Here is a 22,855-nt window from a genome sequence, read left to right as displayed (position 1 = left end):
ATCTCACTTAGTAAATCATCAGGATAGAACTTCTTTAGGAAAAAGCTAGCTCTTTTTGCTTGTGAGGAAAAAAGAAATAAAAGAGACTCTGGGAAATTTTTCAAGTGATTTTTAAAAGCAAAACTTTTACTCTAATCATTTTCTTGTAAGTAAATCTAAGAAAATAATAGTTTAGCTTAAAGTAAAAGTTTCCTGGTTTAATTGGTGTCCACTTCTAGGCACAGCCTGTCAGCTTACCTTTCACAGTGGTTGCACTTTACGTATCTTAAGCTTATCCTGGTCAGTATAGGTATCTTCACAAAATTGCTTTGGTAACCCAGGAACTGCAGTATTTCTGTTGCCTCATCTAACAACTTATCCAGCTAGCCTCATTATCTAACAATTTATCCAACCAATCAAAACTCAAGAGGGTCAGAGAAGATTTCGCAAGTCATTCATTCAGCAAACCTTCACTGAGCAGTAATGAAACATAGGCTCTGGTTTTCAATTTAGAACTGAGGACAGATGCACCCAGATGAGTGCAACACTTGTCACAGGTGCAACCATGGAACTTCTCCACAGACACCAAGAGGTCAAGAAAGACAATACAGAAAGGGTGATTCCTTTTTTTTTTTTTTGAGATGGAATCTTGCTCTGTCACCCAGGCTGGAGTGCAGTGGCATGATCCCGGCTCAGTGCAACCTCCATCTCCCGGGTTCAAGCGATTCTTCTGCCTCAGTCTCCTGAATAGCTGGGACTACAGACATGCACCACCACACCCGGCTCATTTTTGTATTTTTAGCAGAGATGGGGTTTCTCCATATTGGCCAGGCTGGTCTTGAACTCCTGACCTCGTGATCTGCCCGCCTCAGCCTCCCAAAGTGGTGGGATTACAGGCGTGAGCCACTGCATCCGGCCAAGGGTGATTTCTAAATTACATCTTGAAATATTATCAGTGTTCCTCAGGCAGAAAAAGGGTCTAGATACGTAAAAGGCATCTCATGCAAAGAAAGCAGACGGAGCAAAGCATGAGGTATGGAAGACTTTGGTGCAATCAGAAAAACATCTGATGTGGCCAATACTTGTCAGGGAGAAGGAAGAAAGTAAGGGATGCATTATGGGTTGAACTGTGCCTCCCCAAAATTTGCATGTTGAAGTCCTAACCCCATACCTCAAAATGTTACCATATTTCGAAATTAGTCTTTAAAGAGGTAATTAAGGTAAAATAAGACTGTTAGATTGAGCAGTAATTCAATCGTACTGCTACGTTAGGAGAAGAAGAAACTGGGACACACAGAAATACCAGAGATGTGTGTGCACAGGAAAGACCCAGTGAGGACAAAGAGAGAATGTGGTATTTACAAAACAAGGAGACAGGCTGCAGGAGAAACCAACCCTACCAGCACCATGGTCTTGCACTTCCAGCCTCCAGAACTGTGAGGAAGTAAATTTCTATTGTTTAAGCCACCCAGTCAGTAATGTTTTGTTATGGAAGCTCTAGCAAGTAGTACAAGATGAAAGAGATGAGGGAGGCAGGGGTCTTCATGGGAGAACATGTACACCCTGAGAAGCTCACACATCCTGCAGGCTATGCAAATCCTTAAACAGTTAGACACAGGAAATTAGCAACACATTAATAATATGTTATACTTCATAAAAGTATCACTCTGACAACTGTGTACAAGGTAGAAGACACCAGCTGACTACGGGAGGAAAAACTAACTGTTGAATGAAGCAGCAATGAGAGGCTAACAGAGGCAGGCATGGAGTGGAGAAGAGGTCTGATGTGCGAGATGTTTCAGAGGCACACTCTGGACCCGGAGATGATGTCATGTTGTACAAATGAGAACGACAACCCAGATCTGCTTCACTGCTGGGACCTATGATACAGGAACTCAATAAGCATGTATTTATCGAATGAATGAAGACAAGCTAACTACCCGCTTTCATTAGATGGACATCTGAGAATAAACCATACGATCCCAAACATAATAACATTCATTCTACTACCCCATGTCAACTACACTTTGCCATAGACTAAATGTGCAGAGAGTTGAGTATTGACTATAAAAATATACATACAATATTCATCCATTCTCATATGATTATACACTATCTGTTTTTCTATAACATGTGTTGATTGATTGTTCAGTGGATATACAATTATGTGCTAGCTTGGCTCAGGAGTGGTGCTATAAAGTAACATAGACTAGATTTGTGCTCTAAAAAATATTTTTAAAACTTCAGAGACCAAAAAACATGTGTTCTTTGAATGTATGTAGCAAAACAAAATGTATTTCAAAATGTCAGAGGAGAGGTGCTGCTGGTATGGCCCTGACATACCTTATTCTAAAGGGGTCATGTAGAAAAATTTCTGCGTGAAGAAAGAGTAAAGAAAAAGTTTAATCAAGGCAGTAGGAACTTAATGAGCATTGAGGGATGGGTAGAGTTAGAAGGTTTGTCTTCTTCAAGATTTTTGCAAAAGCACAGAAGAAAAGTAAGAAAATAGTAATACAGAATGCCGATCTGGCTGGTGTGAAAAGAAGTCCAGATATCATCTAGGTTACCCATTTTAGTTTAGAGCAGGGGTTGGCAAATTGTGGTCCAGGGGCCAGATCCAATCCACTCCCTGTTTGTGTATTGTCCATGAGTAACGAATGGTTGAAAAACATCAAAAGGAAAAAAAAAAAAAAATCTCGATATGCGAAAAGAATATGGAATCCAGTATTTGTTAGCCATAAATAAAATTTTATGGGAATACAGTCATGGTCATTATGTTTCCACATTGTCTGTGGCTGCAAGGGTAGAGCTGAGTAATTGTGACAGAGATTGTATGGCCCACAAGAGCCAAAAAGATTTACTATCTGGGACTTCACAGAAAAAGTTTTCTGACCTGTAGCTTAGAGCAGAGATGAAAAGGCCAAAGATCTACTGTTACTGTCTTTTTCTGAACACCACAGTGATACAGAGGCAAGCTTCCTGCACACAGGACCATGTAAGTGTTTGTTAAATTAGCATCTTCTAATGTGTACTCCACGGAAATTAAGTTCAAGAAATATTAAAAGTCGTCACCTGGCAAAAAGAGGTTCAAAACAGCCTAAGCAAATGATAACTTTGAGAGATGATGAATGATATTTCAAGGCATTAATATGTCAATATGTTATGGGTCTATAAACATTTCTCAAACGCCCTGGTATTTTTTTCTGCTCCATCTATCTCTCTAACATGGGACACTGAATGGGACTATTATGTGATAGAACTGGGGAGTGCTACATCAATTTGGTGAAGATGGTGATGATCAATAACATTTATTCAACACTGAATTATTTGAAAATATCTGAATTATTTGAAAATTTAACTACAAAGGCATGCAATATGTGATATTCTATTGATAATTCATAATCTCAAAAGTTGCATTCTGATATTAATATTGCCAACACATACCAGCTACTTCTTGGTGACCTGTAAGAATTAAATTCTTGGCAAGGAAACACAGCTTCTGAAGGCAGGGAAAGTCTACTGGCATGAGTGCTACTGTTTAAAAAGAACAAAGAGGGTTTAATGTAGTAGAAAGCCAAGGTAGCCAGGTTATCAGCCAGCACAGATTTCACTCAGAGCCTCTAATCAGCTGGACCACTTGGAAGAACACACAGCCTGCAAGGGATAATCACTGCTTGGAAGGTATGTTATGCAAAATATGTTCTCTGTGTGTGAATACCACAAGGCACTGAATTGGCTCCTAGTAGGAACAACCATGGAGGCTGATAGAATTATGTCACCGATTTTTACTGTTTGGGAATATTCCTAAAATTTTAACTTTATTTCTTGATTTTCATATCACTGGAGAGAAGTGCTAACAAATCAGGAATGGGATAATAAAATACACTGCCGAAAGGAAGAAGAGAACGTCTATCAATTTGTTGAATGGCATACCGAAGTATTTGGTGTTTTTCATGTTGCTACATACTTTACCCAACAGTTGCAGTTTGCCTTCCCAAAGAAAATTCACATGCCCAGAAGGCACCAACCTCAACCTTTCTGTGAATGGTGGATTAAAGAGCACAAAAACAGGCCGGGCGCCATGGCCCACGCCTATAATCCCAGCATTTTGGGAGGCCGAGGCGGGTGGATCACCTGAGGTCAGGAATTAGAGACCAGCCTGGCCAACATAGTGAAACCCCATTTCTACTGAAAATACAAAAATTGGCTGGGCATAGTGGCAGGCACCTGTAATCCCAGCTACTTGAGAGGCTGAGGCAGGAGAATCGCTTCAACCCGAGAGCTGAGATCGCACCACTGCATTCCAGCCTGGGCAACAAGAGCGAAACTCCATCTCAAAAAAAGAAAAAAGAAAAAGAAAAAAGCAATACACAAACCTACTTTCTGCCTAATTGTCTGAGTATTATGTGTTATCATCATCATCATCAGAGAAATTTCTGTTCAGGAAAGCTTAATTTAAATTGCCACAAAGGCCAGCCATCGTGGCTCACATCTGTAATCCCAGCAGTTTGGGAGGTTAAGACAGGAGGATCATTTGAGGACAGGAATTCTAGACCATCTTGGCCAACATAGAAAGACCCCATATCTACAAAAAATACAAAAATAAGATGGGCATGATGGTGTACACCTGTAATCCCAGCTACTTGGGAAGATTGCTTGAGCCCAGGAGGTTGAGGGTGCAATGAGCCATGATCATGCCACCACACTCCAGTCGAGGTAACACGAGACCCCATCTCTGAACAAATAAATTACCATGAAGTCATAACCCTTAGTGATCTGTCCAGTAATTTCTGATGTTTACATATGTTAACTAACTTTCTAAAATATGGCAAAAGTTACTAAAAATGTGTCACCATAGCTGCTATCATTTTATTTTTTTAATATTAAATCCAAAGACTGGTTGCTAAGATCCTTAACAATAATGAACTTCAGGAAATTCTAGAAGAAAACAGAAGGTGACACAAGTGGATTGGCCCTCATGCATCCTCATGGCCGCCTTCTGGCATGAACACTGATTTTTTATTTGGCACCTAACTCACTATCAGTTCATAGGACCTGAATGTGACCCATGGGTGAACTAATCACTATGTTGCATTTTCCCTGGCCACAAATCAAGGTGGTTTGTAACTCAAGCTGGTCAAATCAGAGTGACTCTCAAGGGATGCTGCCAGAAAAGTTACTTGTTTGTTGCAGACTTAAATGTCGCTGACACTGACACTCCTGCTGCTGCAGTCATCCTGCCACTATGAAGACACTGTCTAGATTAAAGCCAGGCTGGAGGACAGATGAAGCTGTGAGGTGGAGGAATATTGAGTACTGATGACATCATTTGAGGTCCTAAACCAGATTATGGTTAAATCTAGTCCTATCACATACTTTTGAGTAATACTTCATTTTTATTAAGCCACTTTGGGTAAATTACAAGGAAGTGTTTTAGCTGTTAGAGTAACCAAAAATAATAATAATAATAATAATAAGCATCAGAGCCATGCTGATAGATCAGCTCGAATGAATCTGGTGTTTCATTAGGAGAAGGAAACAAAGAGACTACTGAGTCCAGAGTTTCTTCCTTCCGGTGGGTTCTTGGTCTTGCTGACTTCAAGAATGAAGCCATGGCCCTTCACAGTGAGTGCTACAGCTCTTAAAAGTGGCACGGCCCCAAAGAGTGAGGAGCAGCAAGATTTATTGTGAAGAGCAAAAGAACAAAGCTTCCACAGAATGGAAAGGGGACTGAGCAGGTTGCCCCTGCTGGCTGGGGTGGCCAGTTTTTATTTCCTTATTTGTCCCTGCCCACGTCCTGCTGATTGGTCCATTATACAGAGCACCGATTGGTCCATTTTACAGAGTGCTGATTGGTCCATTTCACAGAATGCTGATTGGTGCATTTATAATCCTTTAGCTAGACACAGAGCGCTGATTGTTGTATTTTTACAGAGTGCTGATTGGTGCATTTACAATTCTTTAGCTAGACATAGAGTGCTGATTGGTGCATTTTTACAGAGTGCTGATTGGTGCATTTAGAGTCCTTTAGCTAGCACAGAGCACTGATTGGTGCATTTTTACAGAGTGCGGATTGGTGCATTTATACTCCTCTAGCTAGACACATAGTGCTGATTGGTAGGTTTACAATCCTGTAGGTAGACAGAAAAGTTCTCCGAGTCCCCACTCGACCCAGGAAGTCCAGCTGGCTTCACCTCTCACTGCCACAAACAAAGAACTAGCATAAGCCAAACATTTTATGTTTATTAAAACCTCTTTCCCTTCTGGGTTATGATATTGGTATTTTGCTCCTATTTCTGACCTTCAGAGTAAAAATTATAGATCTGAGCTGCCTGGGTTTTGCCTGTATCCTCCCTAGATTATAACATTTTGTATTCCTTTATATTTGGATTTACTTTTTAGGCTAATCTTATCACACATAGTGACACTCAGAAGTTCAGTGTTTACTACTTGTCTTATAAAGAAATGAAAGCTCCAGTCAGAAGGCATATGCGACTGTTCCAGTTGTGTCCAGGTGTACTCATTCATGTAGTCAATAAACAGTGGAAAGCTTCTCTATTCCAGGCACTGGTGTTTGTACTGGAGACACAGCAGTGAGCAGACAGGCAGACATGCCTCCTCTCAAGGAGATCACATGCTAGAGGAGGAGATGGACGATACACAAGAGAAACACATGAAATTTAAGTATGTTAGGTAGTGAATTCCATGACAGGGATTCCTGAGGTGGGTAGGAGGATGAGTTACAACTTTACATAAAGGGGATTGGGGAAGCCTCAGCAGGAAGGTGACATTTAAGTAGAGACCTTAATTAAGGAGGTCAGAAAGAAGAAACATTCTAAGCAGAGAGAGTCACAGGTGCAAAGGTCCTGTGGTGACAGCATGCTGTGGGCACTGTGTGTGCTCTAGAAACAGGAGGGAAGCTGAATCAATGGACCAGACAGAATGAGGAGAGGGAACAGCAATAAGAAGTGAGATCAGAGAGTATATGGTAGAAACTGAGTGGTGAAAGAAGGTAGCAGATCCAGTAAAGCCATACAGGCTATAGATCCAGGCTCTTTTTCATTTGTCTGTTTTCTTAATAAGTAAAAAACATTGGAAGTTGTAAGCCGAAGAGTTATAATCTAACTTACATTTTAACAGGCTTACTCTGGTAGTGTTAGAATAGACTTGACCTCAAGATCAGAAGGGAGATCACACAAAAGAATATGATAATAATCACAGTAAGGAATTGTAATGGCTTGGATGGAGGTGGTAATGATAGAAAGGTTAAGGATTTATCAGATTCTAATAAAGACAGTGGATATCGACAACGTATTCTGATGAAGTCCAGATGCCATAATGCAGAAGGAACTTCACGATCCAAGTGCTCTGGCCACTGCTTGCCTCTCATGCCACATTCCAGCCACCTTGACCTGCCTCTGTTTCCCCTGGTGCCCTGCCCTCTCGCCCTAGCAGATGCTAACCTGCAGTCACCCAGCATGACTCAAGCTTGAATTCACCTCCTCCAAGGAGCCTTCAAAGCCCTCATCACACTAGTTCTGTTTATTTGTCTACCTCCCACCCCACCATTAAATTTCTAGCTGCTTGAAATTCTATTCTGTGACTTGGTCAAGGTTACATCCTTGTGGTTTAAACAGTGTTTGCCATAAAATCAATATTCATAAATCTCTGTTTAATGAATGAGTGAAATCCCATTTTTATTTCGTGCTTTTAAATTTACTTAATTGCTCTTCCTTCATTTGTAAAATTGGGTAATAACTTCCTTACTAATTTTGTTGATGTGAAGATGTAAGTGTCCAAGATAGATACAGGCAGGGAAGAGGCACACAGACGTTTCCATAGCTTCACTCACCGATTTTCAGTTTATACAGCTAAGGAAGGCTGTCTTATTTTGGCTGACTTTGTTTGCCTTTTGAAAAACATTTCTCCACTTTTTATTTAAACTGCCACTTTACTTTTTTGAATGCTTGCTTTACGTTTTAAAATATTAGCCGAAGGATAGGGAAAAGACGTTGGATTCAGTGAGAAACAAACCAAACTTTTGCAAGAGCTTTGCTTATTCAAACAAAAACAGTACTGTGAATCCCCCCAAAGGGAGAGTGGGTGCTGACCTAATCTTGTTTGCTTTCCTATTCAGTATTCTTTCCTACCAGCCTCCCTGGGGGCCTTAAAAGGAATTACCAAACTGCACAAAGAACTGCCTTGATGGTCATGCTTACTTGGTGTTTCTGGTCTAATGGACGAGTGATGTTGAAATAACAGAAAAGTGCATTTTTTCATTTTTATTTTGATAGCTTAACATTTTTAGGAAGTTTGTCTTCCTCTCCAAAAAAGTATTACATAGAAACAGCAAATTGATTGCTTAGTAGGAAAAAAAAAATACCGTCATAGTCCTCGGGAGAAACTGAAATGACCATTAATTTAAGTAATTGTAGCCTCTATTTGTTGGTATTTACTATACAGGCTAAACAGGCACTGGGATGTGTGAATTTTCTCATTTACCACCCACTCCTCTAGAGGTCTATGAAATGTGTACTGGTATTATCACCATTTTGCATGTATGGAATGTGAAGCTTCAAGTGATATAGCAGTAACTTGGCTAAGGTTACATAGCCTTCTAAGTGGCAGAACCTGTAGACTAGTGACTCTGTGATACATATTTCCCTCTAGAAGTGCCTTTTCATTTGTATCTTCCCATTTTATGACTCGTATATCAAGGCTTTCCATATCATTCTTCAATTGTTGTGGTGGGTCCTCTAGACAAAGCAAGAGGGAGAGAAAATTAGAGAAGTCACCTTTTTAATTTTCCTTATTCATCATGTAGACCATGCCAAAGGAATCTTCTTAAAACACTGCTTTCCTCTGACTCCTGCATTACACATAAAGCATTGATAACTCCCATTGCTCTCATCCCAATAGAACATAGGTCATATTTCTTTGTCTGACATTCAAGGGTCTTCACCCTCTGCCCTGGTCTTCTTATCTGGTATTATTTGGGCCTTATACTCAAGGCCACAGCATGAGTTTCTGTACTGAAAGGCTGCTCAGCTATATGCAATGAACCTGTTTTAAAAAGGCTTCAACTGTCTGCGCTCCATTTTTTAAATACCCCTTGGGCTCTCCAACTCCATTCCCATTTCATCGCTCTTGAATGCCTCCCTCTATCATTTGTCTATTGAGATCCTATCATATTCAAATGACTGCTCAAGCTGTTCATCTTTAACCATGTCTTTTCTGATCACCTTGGTCAGAAGCAATTTCTCTTTTGTTCTACATTCGAATAAAATTTACTTTGAACCATACATTCATGGCGCTATTCCCATACTGATTTGAATAGGAACCTGTCTCATCTCCTTTACTAGATTTCAATCATCTTGAATACAGGGAATTGTAAGAGTCCAGGATAGGTTTGGTTATGGTGTAATAAAGAAATTTCTCAGTGAGTTAGAATAGCAAATGTGTATTTCTATCTCATGCTCTGTGCCCATCAGCTCTGAACTTGGCTTCCATAGCATCATCCTCCACCATGTGGGAAGCGGCCAGTTACAATGGTAAGGGCAAGGAGAGGTAAGGTAAACACTAGTTCTTAGGGCTTCAGAGGTAGCACATCACACACATCAAACCTACTTACATTTTATTGTCCAAAACAAGTAATTGGCCAAGGACAACTTCAAGGAGAGTAGAGACATGCAAACACAGCATGGTCCTGGAAGGAGGTGAAATAGGATATTTATAAAATTCCCTAATGGCTCTCAAAGCCATCTTCACAGGCCTCACAAGAACTAAGGCCTTTACCCACTTCGCATTTCAGGCATGCCTCACCAAGACAAAGACTAAGACCATCTTCTTGTACTTCTCTACCATGTCAGTATGTAAGGGTAGGGCTGAACTGGCAAATACTCTTCCTGTTCTGGCTCCAAGTGTTTCATAACCACGAAAGTACAAAGCCAGAAAGAACAGACAATCATGCCCGTACAACCTCAGATGCCCTTTGACCTTCACACACAATTAATATTGTCTTGCTAATCATTAAAAGGCTGATGTCTCAGTTATTGACAGATCCAAAATCTCAGTGGCATACAAAAATAAGCATGTTTTCTCTCACTCACACATCCTCAGGGTAGCTGGGATGTAGCTGAGCTAGGTTAGCCTCAGCTGGGTTGGGGTCCAGGCTTCAGATTGGGTCCAAGTTATTCCGTGTGTGTCTCTCTCATCCACTTAGAAAAGTTACTCAAGGTATCTTCTCATGATAAAAGGCAGGAATACAAGAGTGCAAGCCCAACTGGGCAAGTGTAGGTTATGCCTCTGATAAAATTGTACCTGATAAGATCTATTTGACGAAAGTAAAACACATACTTAAGCCCCAGACCAAGAGGTGGAAAAGAACACTTCGTCCACCATGAGACAAAGTCACAGGGGCAAGGAGAGAAATAGTGTACTTCTTCCGCCAATGAAGTAGGGAAAGACGTAACACTTGTGTGCAAGAATCTATCTACCCTATTTGATGTCAGACAAGGCGGAGATACATGAATTTTGTGATAACATTTTTTTACGCTCAAGCAATACTTTCTGCAGGACTTCTCTAACTCAGAAAGATGGATGTGCACTTACCTAGAGAGTTATGTCTGAGCTGTGTATGTTAACTGACCTCCGGAACTATGTTTTTTAAAATAAACTGCTTGTTCTTCTTCCACTGCAAATCACACAGAGAAAGTCTTGGACTGCTGGAAATTAGAAGGTGTCTGATGTGTTAGCATTTGTGGGATGATTGGGACTCCAGGCTTAGATTATTTGGAGCATTTGCGTCAGGTGTGATATGGCCAGTGCCAAGTTATTGGCAGTAGCACCATTATCACACAGCTCCAGCAAAGATTCCCAATGTAGGTGACAAGGTTCTTGTTCCCTTGTCAAGATTCAGCAGGAATCTTGAAGGGAAACAGATTGAGCTCCTAGACCTCTTGCTACTACCAGCAGATCAGGAAGGGGGTCTTAAGTATTTCTACCCTGAAGACTACTGGAATCACTCTCCAGTTGTATAAGGTGGCACATGCTTACATAATTAATTAGACATTTGCAGGATATTAAATTTAAAATGACTAAAACATGACAAAAATATTTAGAAAAATAGAGGCCAGGAAGAGAGAGGAGAGATCTAAAGCAAGAAAATATTAATGCAAATCCGACTGTAGAGTGGAGCTCAAGAAACAGGAATGAGAAGTAAATTGCTTAAAATAACCCATTTGGAGAACTCTTTTTTCTGCAGAAGATCGAAGAAAATTGAGGCACTCAAAAGTTTTTGAGTATAGAGTTTATCTTATATTGAAAAACCACATGGACATATGCAAAAGCAGTGGAACTACAGTTTCTGACTTGAATTCAGTTCTGTGGGTCTGAAACAAGAAGCTCTGGAGGGTCTAAGGGAAGTAGGTTAGAACAAAGAGCTGGGCTGGAAAATTTCATAGTGCTGCTTGTGGTAGTAAGCTCTATAATTTACCAATAAGAATATAATTTTCATCCCCCAAATTGTGTGCTCTGTGGTAAGGTAAATTATCATTTTCTAGTCTAAACAAATGGCTGCAATATTCTGGTGTGGATTCTGCCCCACGAAAAAAAGGATATGAACTATTGGTGTAGGACTGGGGCTGACCTTCCAGGGTTTGAAGAACGCATTCTCTCTTCAGCTTTCCACGGGTGCGAATGGAGAACACAGGGTGAGCACTGCTTGCCAGTGTCCTGGTGGCCCCCACCACCATTTGCATTTAGCCACAATGTGGTCCATCCCATCCCATTTGTGATGATGGAAATGTTCTATGTCTGTGCCACCAAGAAAGGGGCCACTTGCCACATGTGGCTATTGAGCACTTGACAAGTGGCTGATATGACTGAAAAAAATAATAATTTTAAAATTTTATTTAATTTAATTAAATTTGAATAGTTACACGTGGCAAGTGGCTGCCATATTGAATAGCACAGTTTTAGAATCTCTGAGTCCTCTGAGCCTCTACAGTCTTTTAAGTACTCAAAAGCCGCTCACATGGTCCCTGTTCTGCAAACACATACTCTCACTACCAGTAACTGAGTGCCAAGGAGCAAGTGGCAGTATCTTAGCAGCTTTTTCAGTTGTCAAAAGAAAAAAAAAATTCTGCTTCTGGGCAGACATCTGACTGTGCAGCCGTTGCAGAGAGACAATTTAGTTCAGAATTATGTGCCACCCTGACTCTACCTGGCAGGTGCCTTCTGTGCTAGCTCTTCTATCTGCAAACTTGAGAAAGATGACAGGGTTTTAAATGATTAACTCCTCTGGGCCACATTACTTAATTATACAGTACATCCAGGGATAGGCACATGGGTCTTTTATGGTAAATGATATGACGGTCTTAAAAACTCATTAATATGTCATTAACCAAGCAGACATTTACTAATTAAACAATTAGCCCCTCTGTTCTATTCCTTTGTTCCTCCCAGAGATGCTCAGTTACCCAGATCCCCAATTTAGCAGAAGTCCCCCCCTTCTTTTCCCAGAGAAAATCACTCGTAAAGCAAACTCAGAAACAAAATGATTTTACCAGATTTTTTTTCCAAGTTGGCTACAAAGACAATCAAAGCTGATTTCCACAGCATAAATGAATGTAGATGTTGGTCTAGTTTAAATAAATCATCTTGATATGTAAACCAATTTTAGATATATGTGAAATAGCATCCGCCATAACTGGCGTAAATAGTGAATATAACAAAACTACATATCCCAGTTAAGTAAATACAAACAGACAAGATTAATGACTTGAGATGTATTAATATGATTCATCACATAAAGTCAATACCAAAGAAATATGTAATGTTCTTAACTTTGTATCTCAGAAGGTTTTTAATATCCATTATGCTTTCAGCTAATTTTAGCTAAATCATATTTGTTGCGTTGAAACTATACTAAACTGTGGCACAAGGGTGATTATTCAGAATATCAAAATATAACATCACAAATGTCTTATGAAACAAATGTCTTGTGTATTTTAAAAAATGAAATGTAATAGTTTAAAATTCGGATTAGCAATTTTCTAAGAACATTCAGAAGTATTAGAACACATGCATTTTTTTTAAGCTACATTTTGGTTCTCTATTTTAAGATTCAACTTGACAGTTACTTTTATCAATCTCCTGTTGACCTAAAGTAATGAACACTGGCAAAGGATCCAAAGCTGGGTAATAACTGGGATGGTCCAGGGATGATTAAAAAAAAAACAATAATAATACACTGGAATTGCTGGAGCTCAGACGACCACGTCCTCATGTAGCATGATCAGCTCCAAGTTGGTCAACTATTTTTGGTTTTTCTAGTTTGTCTATTGGCTTGTCTTTCTGCCTTCCAACGAGGTGATGAAGCTGAGTGAGGATTAACACAATGCCGTAAATTATACTAACAGCAAAGTATGTCTAGTTAAGATTCTCAAAGTATGTCTAGTTAAGATTCTCAATAGCTCTAATCTTGTGGGGGACCAGCAAATGGATTATCCACTCCATGAAATGGGTATGCAAGGGGTCTCGGGGTACATGGAGCACTGTGCCCAGGGCATTAATTGCTCCAGAAAAGCCCACTTCATGCAGACGACACTGATTCTTAGACCAGAAACAGCTCTACAGTGAAGTTAATAATGCTTGAGCTTCAGGACCCCTCACTGGCCGAGGCTCTTGCAAGTACTGGGAGCTAGTACTTACTGGTTGGGCAGGGGAAGTCAGGCAACAGTTAGGAAAAACTCTGTAAATTGCCGCAAGTGATTTAAGAAAGAAGAGGCATGGATCTTCAAAGCTCTTGTTACATGTCCACATTTCTATTCCCATTCCACATAAATATTGACTTTCATATTTATTTATACTTAAAATTTTCAGTACCTTTTTAAAAGGAGAACTCCTCAAATAATGTAAGCTTTGGGATGTACAAACATGGATCTCCTCTTAAGTTAACGGATGTGTTTGCTGCTGATATTAAATAATGGGCACTCATTGCTATAATCTACTGTAAGATGCTATTTGATTTAGCACAAAGTTGAGGAATATTAATTGAGTATGTGAGTATTTAAGGGTATTCTGCAAAGAGCATCATGATTTTTGTGACTTTCTGCTGGCAGAACGCGATTGGAAAACTCTCAGTCCACATAGAAAACACTGGGCAGAGAAGCAGAGGATCTGGCTCTCCTTGTCTGTGCAGCGCTAAGGGACTCTGTGGCCTTGGGAAAGTTAGTGTCTCTGGCCCTCACTATGCTCATCTATAAAAAGAGGGTGGAACGGAGAGTGGACTAGATCCTCAGTACTCAAAACGTGGTCCAAGAAAGTGCATTAGAAATGCAGAAACTCAAGCCCCACCCCAGACCTCCTGAATCCAAATCTGCATTTTATCAAGATCCCCAGGAGATTCATACTTGCCTTGAAATTTGAAAAGGGCAAGTACAGGAATGCCCCAATACCCCTTCCAGGTCTAAATTCCCAGGACTAAAGTGTAGGAGGGCACACAGAAATTAACTGAAATATTTAGGAAAAAAATATTAAACTCTTGCTCAACTTTACCTTCTCCTCACTATCCTTTTATCCCCAACCACTCACAAATTTTCTTTCTATCCTCCAGTCCAATCATCTTTTATCTATTGTTCATATTATTTGGTTTGTCTAATTTCTTAGAATAAATTCACTGAGGAATTTCAGTTTTGCTTAATCATAATTGTGTTAGTTTTTTCTCACACTGCTATAAAGACATACCCAAGACTGGGTAATTTATAAACGAAAGAAGTCTAATGGACTCATATATCCGCATGACTGGGGAGGCTTCAGGAAACTTACAATCACGGCAGAAGGTGAGAGAGAAGCAAAGGCATGTCTTACACGGAGGCAGGTAAAGGACAGCAAATGAGGGAAGTGGGAGGAGCCCCTTGTAAAACCACCAGATCTCATGAGAACTTACTCACTATCACAAGAACAGCATGAGGGGAACCACCCCCATGATCCAATCGCCTCCCACCAGGTCCTGCCCTCAACATGTGAGGATTATGGAGATTACAATTCAAAATGAGATTTGGGTGGAGACACAGAGCCAAACCATATCAATTATGACCTTTCACATGTTGCTGAATGTTTGAATGTTTGTGTTCTCCCAAAATTTGTATGTTGAAATCTCCCAAGGTGATGATAGTAGGAAGTAGAACTTTTGGGAGATGATTAGTTTACAAGGGCAGAGCTCCCATGCAGGAGATTAGTGCCCTTATAAAACAGGCCCAAGGGATCTCATTCATCCCTTCCATCACATGAGGTCACAGTGAAGAGACGATGCCATCTACAAGGAAGTGGGCCCTCACTAGACACTGACGATTCCAGCACCTTGATCTTGGACTTCCCAGCCTCTAGAATGGTAAGAGAGAAGTTTCTGTTGTTTATAAACCACTCAGGCTATGCTGTTCTGTTTAGCAGCCCAAAAAGACTGAGACATGGATGCATTTCCAAGTTTTGAAGACACAAGAAATAAATCAAATAAAAATTATATATTCTCTTTAATCCACAGTGATTTTCTATAAATACCAAAATACAAATTATAATTCATTTCGTTGATTATTTTGCCATGTCCTTTGAAACTTTCTTCTTTTTAAAAAATCTATTAATAATTTCTCCAACTTTCAAGGGAAATTACATCAAAAGGCTTTCACAGTAAATCAGGCTGGGTGTGGTAGCTCATGCCTGTAATCCCAGCACTTTGGGAGGCCAAGGCAGGAGGATCGCTCGAGCTCAGGAGTTTAAGACCAGTCTGGCCAGCATAGCAAAACCCCATCTCTAGTAAAAACACAAAAATTAGCCAGGCATGGTGGCACACACCTGTAATCCCAGCCACTTAGGAGGCCGAAGTGGGAGAATCACTTGAATCCTGGAGGCGAGATTGCAGTGGGCCAAGATTGTGCCACTGCACTTCAACCTGGGTGATAGAGCAAAACTCCATGTCAAAAAAAAAAGAAGAAGAAAAGAAAAGAAAAGACTTTCATAGTAAATCAAAGTAAAAAACATTGGTGGTGAAGGTTTGATAGTATGGCCCAAGTTTTCTGGATAGTGACATAAAGCTGCCCAGTGACAAGCCTTCTTGTAAACGCTAACTCAACTCTACAAGGCCACTGGCATGTATTTGGGTTAAAGAACTTGAGACACACAAACTATACGTTTATATGAAATGTTTAATTGAAAAATGCATGCCTGCACGAGATTGTATTCCTTGTTTATGAAACTAAAAGGTACTTACCTGTACAGGTTGCTATACTTGCATTACATGCAAATAGACTTAGAGATAATTTTAAAGTTCTAAGTAGCGTATATTTTCAAAAACTTTGATCCCTAAAGAGGGAAATAGAAGTCATCAATAAACTTGGCTCTGACTTGCATTAGTCATGGATTCAGAGAATCATGAGCTCAGATTCCAGTAAATACCTGTACAACAGGAGAAAAGCCATTCAACATTTCAACACTGGAAAACATTTGCGTGAGAAAGTTTTTCATAAAGGGAAGATCAATCCCCCCTCCACTAACTGAAAACAAAATTAATTACCACAGTTGGCAGGAGATAAATGGCTTCAATGCACAGAATTGTGTAATTACAGCAGCTGCAAAGCTGGAAACCTGTTCCTAACTTTGAACCTCAACCTCGACTTGACATTTCTCCCCATGTTCAGTTGTGCCACTAGCAAGCATATTCAAGGTTCCTTCATCCTGCTTCCATAATTATATGTTGGGGTGCAGAAGTAATCATTGACTCCATTGCCTACGTGAACCTTATCATCCTCTGCTTTGCAGAAGGTATGCTGTATCATCTTTTGAAGTGTTGAAATCTCCAGAGAGAGAAATTTATTAGGAGAAAGTTACTGGTATGGCAACAAAATTAATTCTGCCAGAACATGTCAAATTAACCATCCTCCTAAAGACTGGGGTCACAGCCAAGTTCAGAAATGGATAAATATTCAGTACCAGTTTCTTCAACATCACTTTAGGTTTAGTAAAGTCAAGGTAAACATCACAATCTATCTCAACATTCCAATGTTTAGTCCAAAACAACACTGGCTGGAAAACAAGAGGTTAAGAACTAAGGAAACATTTCAAACAATTCTTTTTTTCCCTCCCCCTTTCCAAGCAGCAACAAAGGTTGTCAGTTAGGCTCCGTGGAGATTTTGGTTCTCCCTTTGAAGCAAAGAGAAAAGTTTTTAATCTCATCTTTAATTTTAATCCTTTAAAATATGTAAGTGATTTAGAAACGTACAAGTTAAATTTGGCAGACGAGCCTACTGGTAGAGAAGTAAAGCGATTTATTTCAATTTTGCAGTAATAAAATAGTTCAAAGCTGGCCACCTAAACGATCCAAATGCCTCAGCCACAAGCTGCAATCTACTGATTTTTAAAATTCCCCTTATCAAAAATGCTTAGAAGAGCAAAGTGTGTGGTACAAACAAGGGAAGTGACAAGGTAGTGTCAAAGAAACATGCTCATGCTTGAAAATTTATTTACATATTGGTTTGTTTCTCCTGTAAGGGAAAAAAAGCTCCATAAGCTTTTTGGAAAGTTTTTCTTATTCAAAGGGAGTTTTATCTTTTCTGAGTAATACATTTACAGGTTACTATATTTAGGGATTCAAGTCATTCTTTTGACATACAGCTATATACTCATAGGATTCTCATGTGATTTACATCAAGTCAGAGATGGCAGGTCTTGTTTAATAGTGGTATACTTGTGCCTGACAGTGGTTGTTCAATTACTCTTTCTACATTTTAATAAACACTCCTCACTTAGCAGAATAAAACAACCACCATTTTAATGGTCACAACTTCTGTGAATCGGATTTGGAGAGTGTGTGGCAGGGATGGCTTACCTCTGCTCCATATCTGGCCACTCAACTGGGGAGATTCAAGACTGCAGGCAATGACTAGTTATCCACAACAGGAATCCCCAGTCCCTGGACACAAACCAATACTGGTCTGCGGCCTGTTAGAAACCAGGCTGCATGGTAGGTGACCAGCCATCAGTTGAGCATTACCGCCTGAGTCTGCCGCCTGTGAGATCAGTGGCAGCATTAGAATCTCATAGGAGCCCAAACCCTACTGTGAACTGTGCATGCGAGAGATCTAGGCTGTGTGCTTCTTATGAGGATCTAAGTAATGCCTGATGATCTAAGGTGGAACAGTTTCATCCCAAAACCATCTCTGTCTGTGGAAAAACTGTCTTCCACCAAACTGGTCCCTGGTACTGAAAAGGTTGGGGGCCACTGATCTAGAGGATCATGCACACACACATATGTGGTGGTTGAGCATCATCTAGACCTCAGTTAAGACTACGGACCAGAATGCCTACATGTGGCCTCTCCATTAGATTTCTTGGGCTTCCTTTCAATATGGTGGCTGGATTTTAAGTTGTGGCCGCAAGAGACAGGAAATGGAAGCTGACAGTTTCTTAACACTGGACCCAGAAGCTGGCATGGCATCACTTCTACTACGGATCAAGCAAGCACAGAGTCCAGACTCAAGGTGATACATACCACATCTCACAATTAGAGGTGTCAAGGATTTGTGGACCAGAGTTGTATGCTCGTGTCCTCATCAAAGACATAATTGTTGGCAATTACTTGACCTCTTATGCCCATTCCAATTAACTTTGTCTCTCTAATTTCTACCTAAGTTCTCATTGCCCATAATTATAAAGCTATAGCTCTTGCCTCCTGCCCTGTTCTCATCATTTTTTACTTCTTTATTGTCCACTCAGTTCACAACCTGATGGCAAATCTCCAATCCCCTCCTCTTGCCTAATGGGTGCTAGTCATTAAGCAGGGGGGTGATGCTGTTTGTTGGATGAGCAGAAAAAGGAATATAGGGTATGCTGAAGTGGAAACTAGAAGGAGAATAGCTAAGGGAAGATAGCAGAAAAGCTTTTCATAGTCACTAAGGTCTAACACAGAAATCATTCCACTGACTTCTGGAAGGAAGCCAATACAAATCTAGCTTATCTTTTGGTGTTAATTTATTATAAACTTAAGTGTTAACTGGCCCAAACAAATAATTATTGCCAATTTTCATATAGCAAAAACAATTGAAATTTTAATGACAATCATATAGAAATAGCAAAAGCTCTAAAGATGTCATTTTCAACATCTTCAGATGGAATTTCCCATGGAAACCAAATGGAAAGTGATAAAAATTGCTTAATATAATTAATATGTATTTCTTACATGAAAATGTATAGTACTAAATCAGTGAGAACAATGAGACTGTATTTTAGAAATAAAATTAGCAATTGAAAGATAGGGATCAGCCACATTAACCTTACCTATGAGATTTTACTGGTTTTTATGCTTGCTTGTTTTCTCTTTTTTGTTTCACTTTTTGTTTTGGAGGGTTTAGTTATTCTTGTTGTTGCATAATATTTTTAAAAATACTTGCACACTTTTAGAAGAGTGGATACAATATTTTAAGCTGATTTACTTAAATTTAATTATGCAATATAATCTCCATTTAATAGATATCCCATCAGTTCCCTTTTAAATGCCAGCCTGATGTTTCTTTTGAATGTGCTCACATGCAGGTGACTGGTGATGCACCTCAGCTTTGCGTGGGTTGTATTTGAGGCTATATGCTGAGACTTTGGATTTAAGAAGCTCTCAGTAACATCTGAGATTCTATGATCACCTACCTGTCTGTTAGGTTTTAGTACGCTAGAAAGTGAATCAGCTGGGCACAGTGGCTCACAACTGTAATCCCAGCACTTTGGGAGGCCAAGGCAGGAAGATCCCCTGAGGTCAGGAGTTTGAGACCAGCTGGGCCAATATGGTGAAACCCCATCTCTACTAAAAACACAAAAATTAGCCAGGTGTGGTGGTGGGCACCTGTAATCCTAGCTACTCGGGAGGCTGAGGCAGGAGAATGGCATGGGATGCGGAGGTTGCAGCGAGCTGAGATCATGCCACTGCACTCCAGCCTGGGCGATGAGAATGAGACTCTGTCTCAAAAAAAAAAAAAAAAAAAAAAAGGGAATCAACCCATCAAGGGCTGTGATACTTTGGGGGAAAGTGGAGTGGAATGAAAGAAACTGTCGTGCAGGACTGGATAAGCCAGATGGAAGCCAAATATCCACAGCTCAGGATGAGTGCAGTAAACTGAGAACTTCTAACAAACTCCCTGGAAACATTGTAAAATACAGATCAATGTTAACTAACACTTCATAGAAATCTCATGTCTTGAGAAAGTAGAGATTTTTCTTGATGGCAAGAGAAGCGGAGCAGCAGATAAGCCTGGGCCACTTGAAGGTCTCTGTACTGTTCCATCTGCAAACATGAGATCCAGGAGACTCAGCTGTCACCATGGTTTTAGAACTTTTGTAGAGTCTTGAAGGAGGTCATTCCAGGGATGAATGAAAGATACATTGATCTTTGACTTAAAGCATGCCACAGAAATATAAGGATAGAGTGCCTTGGAAGTAGACAAATGCCAACATTAGGAATTGTTCACAGAACCCAAGCTCTGAGGCCTCCATTCTCTGGTAGATTACCCTACTCTCCTAGATAAAATACATGGCAGACTAAATAATCCCAGGATATATAGGTCAAGAGATAATTCTGTCATTGGCAGTTAGATAGAAGGTCAGCATAGAATATCAGGGGACCACATGGCCATATTAAAGCATTTTGGATGTCATCGCAAACCAGGATCAGGGCTGCATTCTGTTATTAGAGCTAAATACAGAAGAGAGAGTGGGAAGGGATGGAGATAGAGGGTAAAGCAACTGTACCGAGGCTCTTCTGTGGCACCATCATCATTCTCTTAGCTCTCCATGTTCAATGTCTTCAGGGTCTTTCAGATAAGGCCTTTCTGAAGGCCCCAGCATCCTTCAGAAGAGACCTTTAGACTTTTGTTCCTATTTATTAATGCTTAGTACCTAACTATTTAGGTGCTTCACACTTCTTCTCTTATTTATTAAGGCTTAGTTCTTCACTGACTCCAGTGGCTTTATAAGATGAAGACTCTCAAGTTTAGAACACCAGTCCAGACCCCTTCCTATGCTCTAATTTCATGTGTTCGGCTGCATAATCAATATCTCTACTCGATGCTTAATAGGCATCTTGAAGTCAACATTGCCAGAAACAATACAGTGGTGACTCCTTCTGAGATCAGAGGCCCAAAAGATAAAATCCTATAGGATGAGGAAAATTAGGTTAATCATACTCTACTGTACATCTCTAAGCAAACCTAATGTTTGGAAAGTGTGCCCACAGATTACCTTCTAGACATCAGGATTCACAGAATTGCTGTGACTACTTCTACACCCTTAGACTCCAGCTATAAATGAATGACAGAATGCCAGACTGCCCCAGATCAGGGAATAAAGGAGACACTCCCACATTGCCTTTATATGTGATTAAGATGTCAGGTTTGTTGACCATACTCACTACAGGCATGAACAATTCAAGTGATACAATATGAAATAGCACAGTCATAATAAATGCCATGCAATGAATTCTCATAAGTATCCCTTTGCGTGACTTTAGGCTAACACAAATGCTGAAGCAATGGCTAATATCCAGTACACCTGAGATAGTTCCTGGCAGCTGCTGAAGAAACATGGAAAATGGACCAATAAGAACAGGCTGAAGAAGGCTGAAGTCAGTAATGAGACTGATAATTTATCAGAAAATTTGGTATGTGACAACTGTTATAAAAGGTAGGGCATTTATAGTTAATCATCATTCAGCAATTTGATCAATGAAAGAGAAAGAAAGGAAGAGACAGAAAGAGAAGAAGAAAGGGAGGAAGGAGAAAGAAAGAGAGAGAGAGGGAGGGAGGGAGGGAGGGAAGGAGGGAGGGAGAAAGAATCAAGAAACAATGTATCCGAAATATCAATAAGGTCCCGATAGGTGCTCTGTCCTAGTCAGTTTGAGCTGCTGTAACAGAACACCACAGACTGTGTGCTTATGCAATAAACACTGATTTCTCACAGTTGTAGAGGCTAGGAAGTCTCCAGGCATTTATGCCCAATCCTTGTACTTTGCTTCTTGGACTGCCCCAGCATCTCAGAGTGAATTTCTGCCTTTGTTTCTTAGCTAATTCTTACCAAATTCTACAAAAAAGTCAAGAACAATGAGGACAGAAGAAAGAACTAAAAAGAATACAATTATTGATGACTGTGATCCCAGCAAAATGCTGAGTAAGAAAGACTGAAATTTCAAAGGATTAAAAGAAAGACTGTTAGAGGATGAATACAGCGGGTTGAGAGCATTTATTTAATACATGTCAGCAGTTAAAGCAAAGTGAAATAAAATGATGGCTAAAAGAGGCAGACTATAAAGGGAAGAACTTTTTAAGAAAGGAGAGCTGAGTGTTTGAACACAAGGAGAAAGGAATCGCTGTAATGAGAAAGACTCAAATCACAGTCAAGGGAAAAAATAAGCTTCAGAATGAGATACCTCAAAATAACAACTGGACAGAACCTAGGACACAAATGGGGACCGTTTGTTACAGTGAACAGGACTCAGCATGAGAGCTTAGCACAAAGGAAGAGATGAGTAAGAGAAAGATGAAAGTGGATGTTTCTGCAATGACTAGGGTTGGACTGTGAGAAAGAGGAAGTAAAAGTTGGTTTGGAACAGGGCCACAGGTGAAAGCAGTAAGGAATCAGAAGGGATAAATAGAAGAGCTTCCAAGAAGAAGCAAGTGCCAACGTGTAGCTGGAAACAACATCTGCCATTTAAGTCTACATTTTTCTAGAAACAGAATTTAAAGCTATAAGATACCCCAGGAATGTTTTTTCATTTTTCCTAGTGATAGTCTATGATCTAAAGAGAGGTGTGAATAATGTATATTTAATAATTATTTTAGATTGG

This window comes from Mandrillus leucophaeus, unplaced genomic scaffold (genome assembly GCF_000951045.1).
Source record: "Mandrillus leucophaeus isolate KB7577 unplaced genomic scaffold, Mleu.le_1.0 Scaffold36, whole genome shotgun sequence".
NCBI classification, from domain to species: domain Eukaryota; kingdom Metazoa; phylum Chordata; class Mammalia; order Primates; family Cercopithecidae; genus Mandrillus; species Mandrillus leucophaeus.
The sequence above is the reverse complement of the archived record's forward strand: the minus strand, read 5'-3'. Positions refer to the sequence as shown.